An 11,378-nucleotide genomic window follows, 5' to 3' on the forward strand; every position below is an offset into this window, starting at 1 on the left:
ATGTCCAATATATATAAAGAACTCAAGAAGGTGGACTCCAGAAAATCAAATATCCCAATTAAAAAATGGGGCTCAGAACTGAACAAAGATTTCTCACCTGAGGAATAACAAATGGCAGAGAAGCACCTGAAAAAATGTTCAACATCCTTAATAATCAGGGAAATGCAAATGAAAACAACCCTGAGATTCCACTTCATACCAGTCAGAATGGCTAAGATCAAAAATTCAGGTGACAGCAGATGTTGGCGAGGATGTGGAGAAAGAGGAACACTCCTCCATTGTTGGTGGGATTGCAAGCTTGTACAACCACTCTGGAAATCAGTCTGGTGGCTCCTTAGAAAACTGGACATAGTACTACAGGAGGATCCAGCAATACCTCTCCTGGGCATATATCCAGAAGATGTCCCAACTCGTAAGAAGGACACAAGCCCCACTATGTTCATAGCAGCCTTATTTATAATAGCCAGAAGCTGGAAAGAACCCAGATGCCCCTCAACAGATGAATGGATACAGAAAATGTGGTACATTTACACAACGGTGTACTAATCAGCTATTAAAAAGAATGAATTCATGAAATTCCTAGGCAAATGGATGGACCTGGAGGGCATCATCCTGAGTGAGGTAACACAATCACAAAGGAACTCCCACAATATGTACTCACTGATAAGTGGATATTAGCCCAAAACTTAGGATACCCAAGATATAACATACAGTTTGCTAAACACATGAAACTCAAGAAGAATGAAGACTGAATTGTGGACACTATGCCCCTCTTTAGAATTGGTAACAGAACACCCATGGAAGGAGTTACAGAGACAAAGTTTGGAGATGTGATGAAAGGATGGACCATCTAGAAACTGCCGTATCCAGGCATCCACCCCATAATCAACTTCCAAACGCTGACACCATTGCATACACTAGCAAGATTTTGCTGAAAGGACCCAGATATAGCTGTCTCTTGTGAGACTATGCCGGAGCCTGGCAAACACAGAAGTGGATGCTCACAGTCAGCTAGTGAATGGATCACAGGGCCCCCAATGGAGCAGCTGGAGAAAGTTCCCAAGGAGCTGAAGGGATCTGCAACCCTATGGGTGGAACAACATTATGAACTAACCAGTACCCCGGAGGTCTTGACTGTAGCTGCATATGTATCAAAAGATGGCCTAGTCAGCCATCACTGGAAAGACAGGCCCATTGGACATGCAAACTTTACATGCTCCAGTACAGGGGAAAGCCAGGGCCAAAAATATGGGAATGGGTGGGTAGGGGAGTAGGGGTGAGGGTATGGGGGACTTTTGGGATAGCATTGGAAATGTATTTGAGGAAAATATGTAATAAAAAATATTTTTAAAAAAAGGAAGCTGAAACACAGCCAGGCCAAAAATAAATAAAATAAATAAATAAGTTAATTAATTAATTAATTAATTAATATGAATTAAATTACACACAGAGGTTCCTTGGCTTTTTATAGCAATTTTCTTTTCTGGCCATCAACAGAAACACCATTCTGGATAAGGGTTACAGGAAGTTGCCATTTGTAAGAGTATAGAATAAGAACAGGTCATCCATTCCTGTTTCACTGGCAAGCTGACTGGAATCCCTTAAGGGAAAGTCAAAAACACAATTGTTTAGTAGCAGCCATTAGCTCCCTACTGCTTTGTTAGAACTGGTACAATGTGCCAAGGACCTTAGTGAGTGAGCCAGCTACCTCACCTTTTCCACCATAGCTCATGAGTGCATTAGGATCAGGAACTACCAAATCCTTCTGCTGATAGGGAATGACTAAAGTCACAGATAAGAAAGAGGGGATAGTAATTCCTATCATTTGAGATTGTGTGAGAATCCAAGAAGATAAAAAAAGTGAGCATTTCTTAGCAGAGTGCCAGAGAAGAAGCACATGCATACAGAGGTTTGTTGTTTTTTTTTTTTTTCCTTACTTTATTTATTTGACCTGAATGAACTTTGAGTTTCCTTTCTTTTTTCCTTTTCTTAAGAAACTTATTGTTTGCAATTATAATACAATTACATCATTCACTCTTCCCTTTCCTCCTCTGAAACACTCCCAACTATCACTCTTGCTCTCTTTCAAACCTGTGTTCTTTGTTCATGAAGCTATATATATATATATACATATATATATATATATTGCTAAATGCATAAATATAGCTTGCTCAGTCTATATAATAATTGAAGGAATGTGTTTTCAGGGCTGACCATTTGATATTATATAACAAAGTGGTGTGCTCTTCCCTGGGGAAGACTATTTCTATCACTATAAAAGTCATGCCCTTGAAACACAAGGCCAGAAGCCCCTGGGCTGGAACTGAGATGAATACTTCCTCTCTTAAAACTAGCTGGTATGGTACCTAAAGGCACCATTCAGATTTCTATAGAAGGTGGTTTGTATATACTTGGCCCAGGGTATGGTGCTATTAGAAGGTACGGCCTTGTCAGAGTAGGTGTGGCACTGTGGGCATGTGCTTAAGACCCTCACCCTAGCTGCTTAGAGTTAGTCTTTCACTAGCAGCCTTCAGATGAAGATGTAGAACTCACAGCTTCTCCTGAACAATGCCTGCCTGGATGCTGCCATGTCCCTGCCTTGATGATACTGGGCTGAATCTCTGAACCGGTAAGCTAGCCCCAATTATATGTTGTTTTTTTTATAAGACTTGCATTAGTCATGGTCTGTTCACAGCTGTAAAACCTTAACTAAGACAGGGGGGGGGGGCAGAATCTAACAGACCTACCTAGACTATGAAATACAATAACAAACAGAATTACAGTATTTGACTTGTAATCTTTTGTGGTAACCAACAACTCTGTAATTGAATTTAAGATCTGTTCCACAAGAAGGAAATCAATCCTGATACAAGGAATCCAGCCAATTCTCCAGAAGCCATGGAGCTTGAAGGAGAACCTATAGCCAACTCTTTCCTATATCACTATGGTCCCTAATTACATTTTAAATATTTGCCATTGTGGCCATGGGCAAAATTAATCCATACATTTATTCAATGATACCTCTCTTTGAAAGAGATGGAGATGATTACAAAAATCTAGATCCAATCAAAATTCAGAGTTGTCGAGATCAGTCTCAATGAATACATCTACAGAATAATTTTGGCACCTAAGTGTGAAGTAATATTGCAGAATGAGGGTGGGGCCGAAGGATTGTAAAAATCAGAGAAATAGGAATTTCTTTAGAAGCTATGCCCATAAAGTGTCACCAACATAATTGTCTAAATAGGAGCTGAGCATGTAAAACCCCAGTAGCCATGTCAATGTGAATGAGGAAAAGCCCGGAAAGCCCCAATCCCACACAAAGGCCTGCAGAGAGTTAAGAAATGCTCAAAGAGGGGGAAACTCCTTTCCCACCTCCAGCTGGTGTTTTACCTACATTCCCAGCAGAAATCACATTCATAATGTGCCAAGGAATGATCAGACTATAAAATATAAATATAGAATATAAAAGAAAAAGTAACTGTATCCAATTAACAGAAGAAAGCAATTATGATATATGTATGCTTACATTTACAATACTTACAATTGTGAAACCCATCTAAAGTAAACCCCCAAATAGCCATTGGATGTTGATAAGTTAACTTGAATTTTGCTAGAAAAAGTTAACAGAAATGTACTGTTAAGCTGTGTTTGCTAATAAACATATTTGGTTTTGTTTTTTATTTGTTTGTTTGTTTGTTTTTACGTGCAGTAGAATAGGAAAGAAGTTAGGATGATGTGCATGTTGGTGTATACTGCCTATAATCCTAAAACACACGAGGTAGAATCAGAACCATCTCAAGTTCAAGACCATCAAGTCAAGGACATGGTGAGAGACCATCCTTAAAAAGGAAATCAAAATAAAATAAGTAGAATAGAATACAAAGCAAATATGTCTTAGTGTGCTTCTACTTACATTTAGTTTTAGTTGTGTTATATTTTGAGAGAGAGAGAGAGAGAGAGAGAGAGAGAGAGAGAGAGAGAGAGAGAGAGAGAGAGAGAGAGACATATACCTCAGGCTTGCCAAGATCTTGCTATATAGCAGAAGGAGGTTGACTTTGAAGCTTTGGTCCCCTGCAGTCATCTCCTACTGGAATTGAATGTCCTGGCAGGTTGGGTGGGAATGAACTTATGATAACATGCAAGCTGGCCAAGCTAATGACTAACTGAGCTGCATTACCAGTTCTGTCTTGTCCTTGTAACGTTTTGCCAGCAAAACACACTCGGACAACCAGATCCTTCTACGGCAAAGCTTTATTGCTTACTTATCAGGAAGACCTCGAATACAGGAAACTCAGTCCTTTTATAACCCACAAAGAGCGGTTGGAGACATGCACCTCCCTGACTGGCTGCTCACCATTAGCCCAGATGATGCCACGGGACAGGCAGGGCACAAGACATGGAAAATTACCCCAGCACATGCGCAGACTACTTGTTTACTAGTTAGAACACTGGATGTCAGCGCCATTGTAAGGGCGGCTCCTCACAGCTCCCCCTTTTCTTTTATTTAAGAGCAATAGGCCACCCATATATTGAGAGTGGAGATAGAGGTCAAATCCCCAGTGTGCAAAAATAGGGGCTTTACACAAAACCTCCTCCCAGGCTCATCACCCGGAGGGGTCTTGGTCCGCTCCTGTGTCGTTTTTCCTGGGGGAAGGACACTTGGACACTCAACCTTCATACGAGATGGCATGTCTCCCTAGAAGAGGCTCATTTTATGCCACGGAGCCTTTCTACTGCAGTGCTTATCTGTGCACCTCTCCTGGGCTACTGAAGCACACTCACTCTATCCCGTTGAGACTAGCCTCATGGGGTGCAAGAGCTGAGCGGCCAGCGACCTATTGCTTAAGCATAGATAACCATATACCAGGGGAGGCACCGTGTTCTAGTGCTGAAAGTGCTTGGGTTATTGCCATCCTGTCCCTTTTTGTTTGGGCTTTAAGTTTACAGACCATCCAGAGCAAAAGCAACGCTCCACCACATAGGATCACGGTAAACAAGCCTATCCCCACCCACACTTAAAGTAGGAAAATGCAGAGGAAATCCAGGTGGAGAAACCCTTCGTCAGTGATAGGTCAAGATGCATAGAATAGCAACTCTCAACTCTCGAAGCGTTTGCTCAAATTCCATGGTCCAATTCTGTAACATATAATGAGAGAAAGCTTTTGACAAATTTGCTGCTCTTGTAAGATTTTCAAACTGAACAGAAGTAACACAAAGACCAGGCATCTTGTATTCACAACCCAATTGAGCCAACTGCCAAAGAATATCTACCTGCTCTTGGACTAAGTCGATGCACTGATTTATCAGCATCAACCCTCCTTGTATTTGTGAGTTGGCTGTGGCTTGTTTATCTAAAGCCGTTGTGACCGTCATAGAAAGCTCATTAATAGCTTGTGTTGTTTGAATACTAGTAGATAGAGCGAGTGCCAAGGCCGTGACAGAGGCTGCAACCGCCACTGTGGCCACCAATCCAACTATAATAGTAGAAATGCCAAAACTTCTTTTCTCTCGAAACAAATTCAAGCTATTAGGGGCATCTACAGGAACAGGGACAAATCTAGGCATGAGGGTAACCAAAGCAAAAGGATATTTATTGGCATCCCAGCATAGGGCATAAAAACATTTTTCTTGTGAGCAATCTATCTCTACCTGATTCTGATTCAAACTTGTTTTACTTACCACCCATAAAAACGGGGTCCATACACATACCGGGGTGGCAGTAAAATTTACCTCTTTTTGTTTTTTATATTTAACATTGGATGTAGTCCATTTAAAATTTGAACCCTGTTTTTCATTCTGGCGCGGGGTACTTCTCCAATCAAAGGTCATTTCTCCTTTCTCACCAGAACCTCCTCCAATCATAGCCATGGGGACAAGATCAGTACAGCTTCCATTAACCCCACAAAGCAACCACTGATCAAAAGGGTTAATATTAGTTTGGAGGGGGTCCATAGTACTAAAATCATATCCAGCAAAAGTATCATTAAACTCTCTACTGATATATGGTGAAAAGGAAAAATATTTCTCTACTGCCCAAGTATATTTTTTAGCTTGACAGCCTGTCCAAGGTAGCATTACATCTTCCATGGACCCTTCCTTGCAAAAGGGTGCCATTCTAGGTTGTGAAGGCGGCTTATTTCCAGAACTTCCACCTTTTCGGCTGGGCCACCATCCTCTTATAACTATGGCATCAGCCTTCATGTCAAAAGCCGCTCTGCCAAAAGAGGCCCTTTTTAACCAGGCTGCTGATTGATTATACAAGGATATGCATTGACTCTTATCTTGCAATGAAGAAATTAGTACAAAGCACAGGCTTCCCTGTATGAAGAAAGTTCTATTTTCTTGCAAAGCCTGAATCTGTTCATCTAAAGGCAAATAGGCAAGTCCTAGTTCTTTATCTGTAGTAAAAAAGCGTGGAAATATTTGTGCATTATGCATTACTGGCATAGGAAGAGGGAAAGTTGACATAATTCCCCATCTAAAGTCTCCAGATATACTAGGAACCAGAATCTCCAGCATGAGGAGTATGATCCATCAATGTCTTCGGATCTTGTTCCTGTGACTCATTGTCCAAGAGCTGGATCCTTCGAGTGAGGCGCTCCGGATTCCAAAAGGGATTATCTTCCTCCTGTGGAAAAACACATATAGCTCCCCTGGATCTTATTAAGATAGGATCCGGGCCATACCATTTATTATCAAGGATATTCTTCCACTTGACCATTTCACTGAGCGGTTGAGGCCATTGTCCATGCCTTTCAGCTGGTGATCTCCCAGCATTATCCAGTTTTAAGAAATTAAGAGTAAATATTATAAGGGATAGAGCCATCTTTGGCGTCATAGCCTCTATCCCCCCTTTTTGTTTTTTTTTTTTTTTGAAGTTTTAATTTTCTTAGTTACTTAATGACAGGTTTGAGATAGAGGCCTTCATATACATTTCGTGTCCTCCGCAGGACATAGCCTGTGGGAGTCGGTTGCCTTGATGCAAGGTGTAGGTCATGAATGTTTCTGACTAACAAGAACAGAACATTTGTTTCTAGGGTGGCTTTTCAGCCCAGTCATATATACTATTTAGATTTACAAAATAAACAGCTAGGACTTATCTGTTTAGTCTTTCTTGCCAGTGGCTAACTTCAGCTTAGGAATTTTTCTCTTGAATAGGAGCCAGGTAATGATGTATGTTCTCTAATAGGTTGAATATAAAAAGGGTGCTCGCGCATCAAAATACAATCTTGTATTTTCATCAAAATTTTAGATACTGAACTGTTAGTCAGTTTTAATATAACATGAACAGTGACTAATTACCTCTCAATTGTTTCTCTTGAAGAGAGATTATAACTAGAATGCTTGAAAAGTAATTATAGTCACTTGTGTATAATTTATTTATTAATCAGAAATTAGAGAAAGTCTTTAAGTTGTCTCTGCAAATAACTATCTTTTAAAACCCAAATAAATATAAGAATCCTGAGTTTGTATCTTTTCAGGAGCTATCTGTAATCTTTATTAATTAAAGCTTTATGTAAACCTCTATAACACAAAAGCAAATCCTGGGGGTCTTTTCCAGGCAACTTAGGACAATTTTTTAACTGCCCAAAAACAATTTTCTTAAAGAAACAGTATTTTTTCTTATAAGTTACATAAGCAATTGTAAGCTCTGAGATATAATATTAACTATTAATATACAACTTAAAGTTTGATTTTCAACATTTTTAAACATCATCTTCAGCACACAATTTAATTATCTGTGCTGAAACAGGATAAGCATGTGATTCAATTTACATATACTTTTCTCTCATATAAAGGCTATTTTTTAAACACAGTAAATGGGATGTATGCATGCATGAATTTATAAATTTTTAACTTATCTTGGGATGATGATTATCAATTTTACTTTATATGATGTTATGTAATAGATCAAACATCAATATTCTGCAATAACCAAATTAATGGCTGTTTGGAACAAGGAAAAGACACTCATACATGTAAGCAAACTCTGTACACCATAACTTTATATAGAGTAGGCAAGTCAGATCGCAATGTATTGATAAATTTCACAGCCTAATTGACCTTTTATAAAGTTTTGAATTTAAATTTTATTTAGAACAACATCTGGCTAGGTCTGTAATAAGGCTCTGTCTTAGTCAGGGTTTCTATTCCTGTACAAACATCATGACCAAGACGCAAGTTGGGGAGGAAAGGGTTTATTCGGCTTACACTTCCATGCTGCTGTTCATCACCAAAGGAAGTCAGGACTGGAACTCAGACAGGTCAGTGAGCAGGATCTGATACAGAGGCCATGGAGGGATGTTCTTTACTGGCTTGCCTCCTCTGGCTTGCTCAGCCTGCTCTCTTATAGAACCCAAGACTACCAGCCCAGGGATGGTCCCACCCACAAGGGGCCTTTCCCCTTGATCACTAATTGAGAAAAATGCCTTACAGTTGGATCTCATGGAGGCATCTCCTCAACTGAAGCTCCTTTCTCTGTGATAACTCCAGCTGTGTCAAGTTGACACAAAAATAGCCAGTACAATTGACCCCTTGTCAACTTGACACACAAACACATCACTAGTAAGCCTCAACCCTTACATTCTTATTCATCCCCAAGATCTAAATAACTTTAAAAGTCCCACAGTCTTTACATATTCTTAAATTTTCAATCTCTTTAAAATATCCATCTCTTTTAAAATCCAAAGTCTCTTTACAATTAAAAGTCTCTTAACTGTGGGCTCCACTAAAACAGTGTCTTCCTTCAAGAGGGAAAATATCAGGGCACAGTCACAATCAAAGCAAAAATCAATCTCCAACTGTCCAACATCTGGGATCCAACTCACGATCTTCTGGGCTCCTCCAAGGGCTTGGGTCACTTCTCCAGCCATGCCCTTTGTAGCACACACATCGTCCTCTGGGCTCCAGATGCCTGTACTCCACTGCTGCTGCTGCTGCTCTTGGTGGTCATCTCATGGTACTGGCATCTCCAAAACACTGCATGACCCCTTCAGCCCTGGGCCTTCAATTACAACTGAGGCTGCACCTTCACCAATGGCCTTCCATGGCCTCTCACAGTGCCGAGCCTCAGCTGCTCTGCATGACCCCTTCATGCCTTCAAAACCAGTACCACCTGGGTGACCCTTACACATTACCAAGTCCCGCTGCAGAAGGAGTACAACCTTGTCTATCTCTGGAACACAGCCTCTTTGTGCTTTCAGAAAACACTTCCCAGAAGATGTCACCTTAATGATGCTGGTCTCTTCTTAATCACCGCTAATTTCTTAGCTCCAGCTAACCAGCATCAATAGTCCCAGTAATGCAAAGTTTTTGCTTTAGTAGTTCTGGTATCTTGTTAATCACAGCTGATTCTTCAGCCCCAGCTAACCAGAACTACAAAATCTTCACAATCAAAACAGCAACGGCCCTGAAAATAGTCTTTAATTTTCCCTCTGAAATTTCACAAAACAGACCTCTATCTTCTGCACTGTTCTCAACATTATCTTCCAAGCTCCTACACAACATCTGACAGAGCTCTTAACAATGAATGGATCTTCAAGCCCAAAGTTCCAAAGTCCTTCCACAGTCCTCCCCAAAACATGGTCAGGTTGTCACAGGAATACGCCACTGTGCTGGTACCAATTTGTCTTAGTCAGGGTTTCTATTCCTGCACAAACATCATGACCAAGACGAAAGTTGGGGAGGAAAGGGTTTATTCGGCTTACACTTCCATGCTGCTGTTCATCACCAAAGGAAGTCAGGACTGGAACTCAGACAGGTCAGGGAGCAGGATCTGATACAGAGGCCATGGAGAGATGTTCTTTACTGGCTTGCTTCCTCTGGCTTGCTCAGCCTGCTCTCTTATAGAACCCAAGACTGCCAGCCCAGGGATGGTCCCACCCACAAGGGGCCTTTCCCCTTGATCACTAATTGAGAAAAATGCCTTACAGTTGAATCTCATGGAGGCATTTCCTCAACTGAAGCTCCTTTCTCTGTGATAACTCAGCTGTGTCAAGTTGACACAAAAATAGCCAGTACAGGCTCTAAGAAGTGCCACACAAGCCGAGCTGAAGCTGCTCCCCTCTGAGCTCTGCCTCAACCCAAGTGCAAACTTTTCTCAATCTGAACACTCTGCCACAGTCTTGGCTCAAAGATTATCTCTATGTTGAAGTATCCTTAAAGACTTGTTTTCTTGTGTTTGTTCATGTTGTTTAGAAAGACTCCAACCTTGAGTTCCCAATTTTAAGCTAACTTTCTGTTACAGCAAAAGGCTGCCTGCCCCTTTAAGAGCTCCGTTTGCAATTGGCCCTCAGCAGGGCTTTTTCAGCTGTACTTGGCTCCCAGCCACAGTGCAGCTAACTTATAAACAAGTTAAAGGAATGACAGCCAGCATATAAAGTTTTATTTTTCAACATGAAACACAGAACAACAATCATTCAAACAACAAAACAAAAACAAATATGAATTAACAGACCAAAAACAGACAATAGACAGACAGGGAATAGAACTTGGTGTCTCAAAGGGACACAGATATTCTAACCAGAGCTAAGAATATCTCCATAGGAGCCAGAGAGAAAGTTAGGATGTCTCCCATTTTCTCTCTGTCTCCAGGAGAGCTCTGAAATAGCTTATTTTCATTTTTTCTCTTTTTTGCTAAAAGATCCCAAACAGGGGATAACTGCTTTTCTAAAACATATTTTCTCTCTCTCATGTTCAGACTCTACTTCTTTATCTACTTCTTCTGGGAATACTGCCAGTGAATGAGAGGAGGCACAGTGACCCTGAGAGCTATCTTTAAGCCTTTAATGAAGGCTGCCTCTTTAGTCAAAGTCCTCGAGAGGAGGGTAAATTGACTTAATTTATATTATCCTTTGTATCTTTATAATTTATATTATCTTTTGTATCTTTATATTTTATATTATCTTTTGTTTTTCTGTTTTCTCCCGTTTCACTCCATGGTAGCATTAGCCCTTGCTTGTGTCTGGCAGAAATCTTGCCACAATGCTTTCCATTCAAGATACATTCCTATATTTGGAGCCACAGATTTTATCACCGTTGTCCAGTCCCTGGGAGTCATTGCCAAGGCCGCAAGCCTTTCGACTTGTGCTACAGTGAAATTGGCACTGACTCCATAGTTACAGACAGAATCGGCAAGCTCCTTAATCTGTATATACTCTACCTGAGCATGAACACACCCATCCTCGGCTCCTTCAAAGACCGGAAATGCCTGTTGCATCTTCCTTTGTTCCTCTCTTGAAATGAATGAGTCTGCGCACTGCCTCTCTGCGCAGGGCTGATGCACTACACAGGGCGGGGGCTCCGCATAGGGCGGAGGTGCACTATGACCTTGAAGCCAAGAGCCCAGAGGCTGAGCAGCAAGCCGAAAGCCAGCC

The sequence above is a fragment of the Mus caroli genome, unplaced genomic scaffold (assembly GCF_978045245.1).
Source record: "Mus caroli unplaced genomic scaffold, Mus_caroli_1 scaffold_4, whole genome shotgun sequence".
In the NCBI taxonomy this organism is placed as follows: domain Eukaryota; kingdom Metazoa; phylum Chordata; class Mammalia; order Rodentia; family Muridae; genus Mus; species Mus caroli.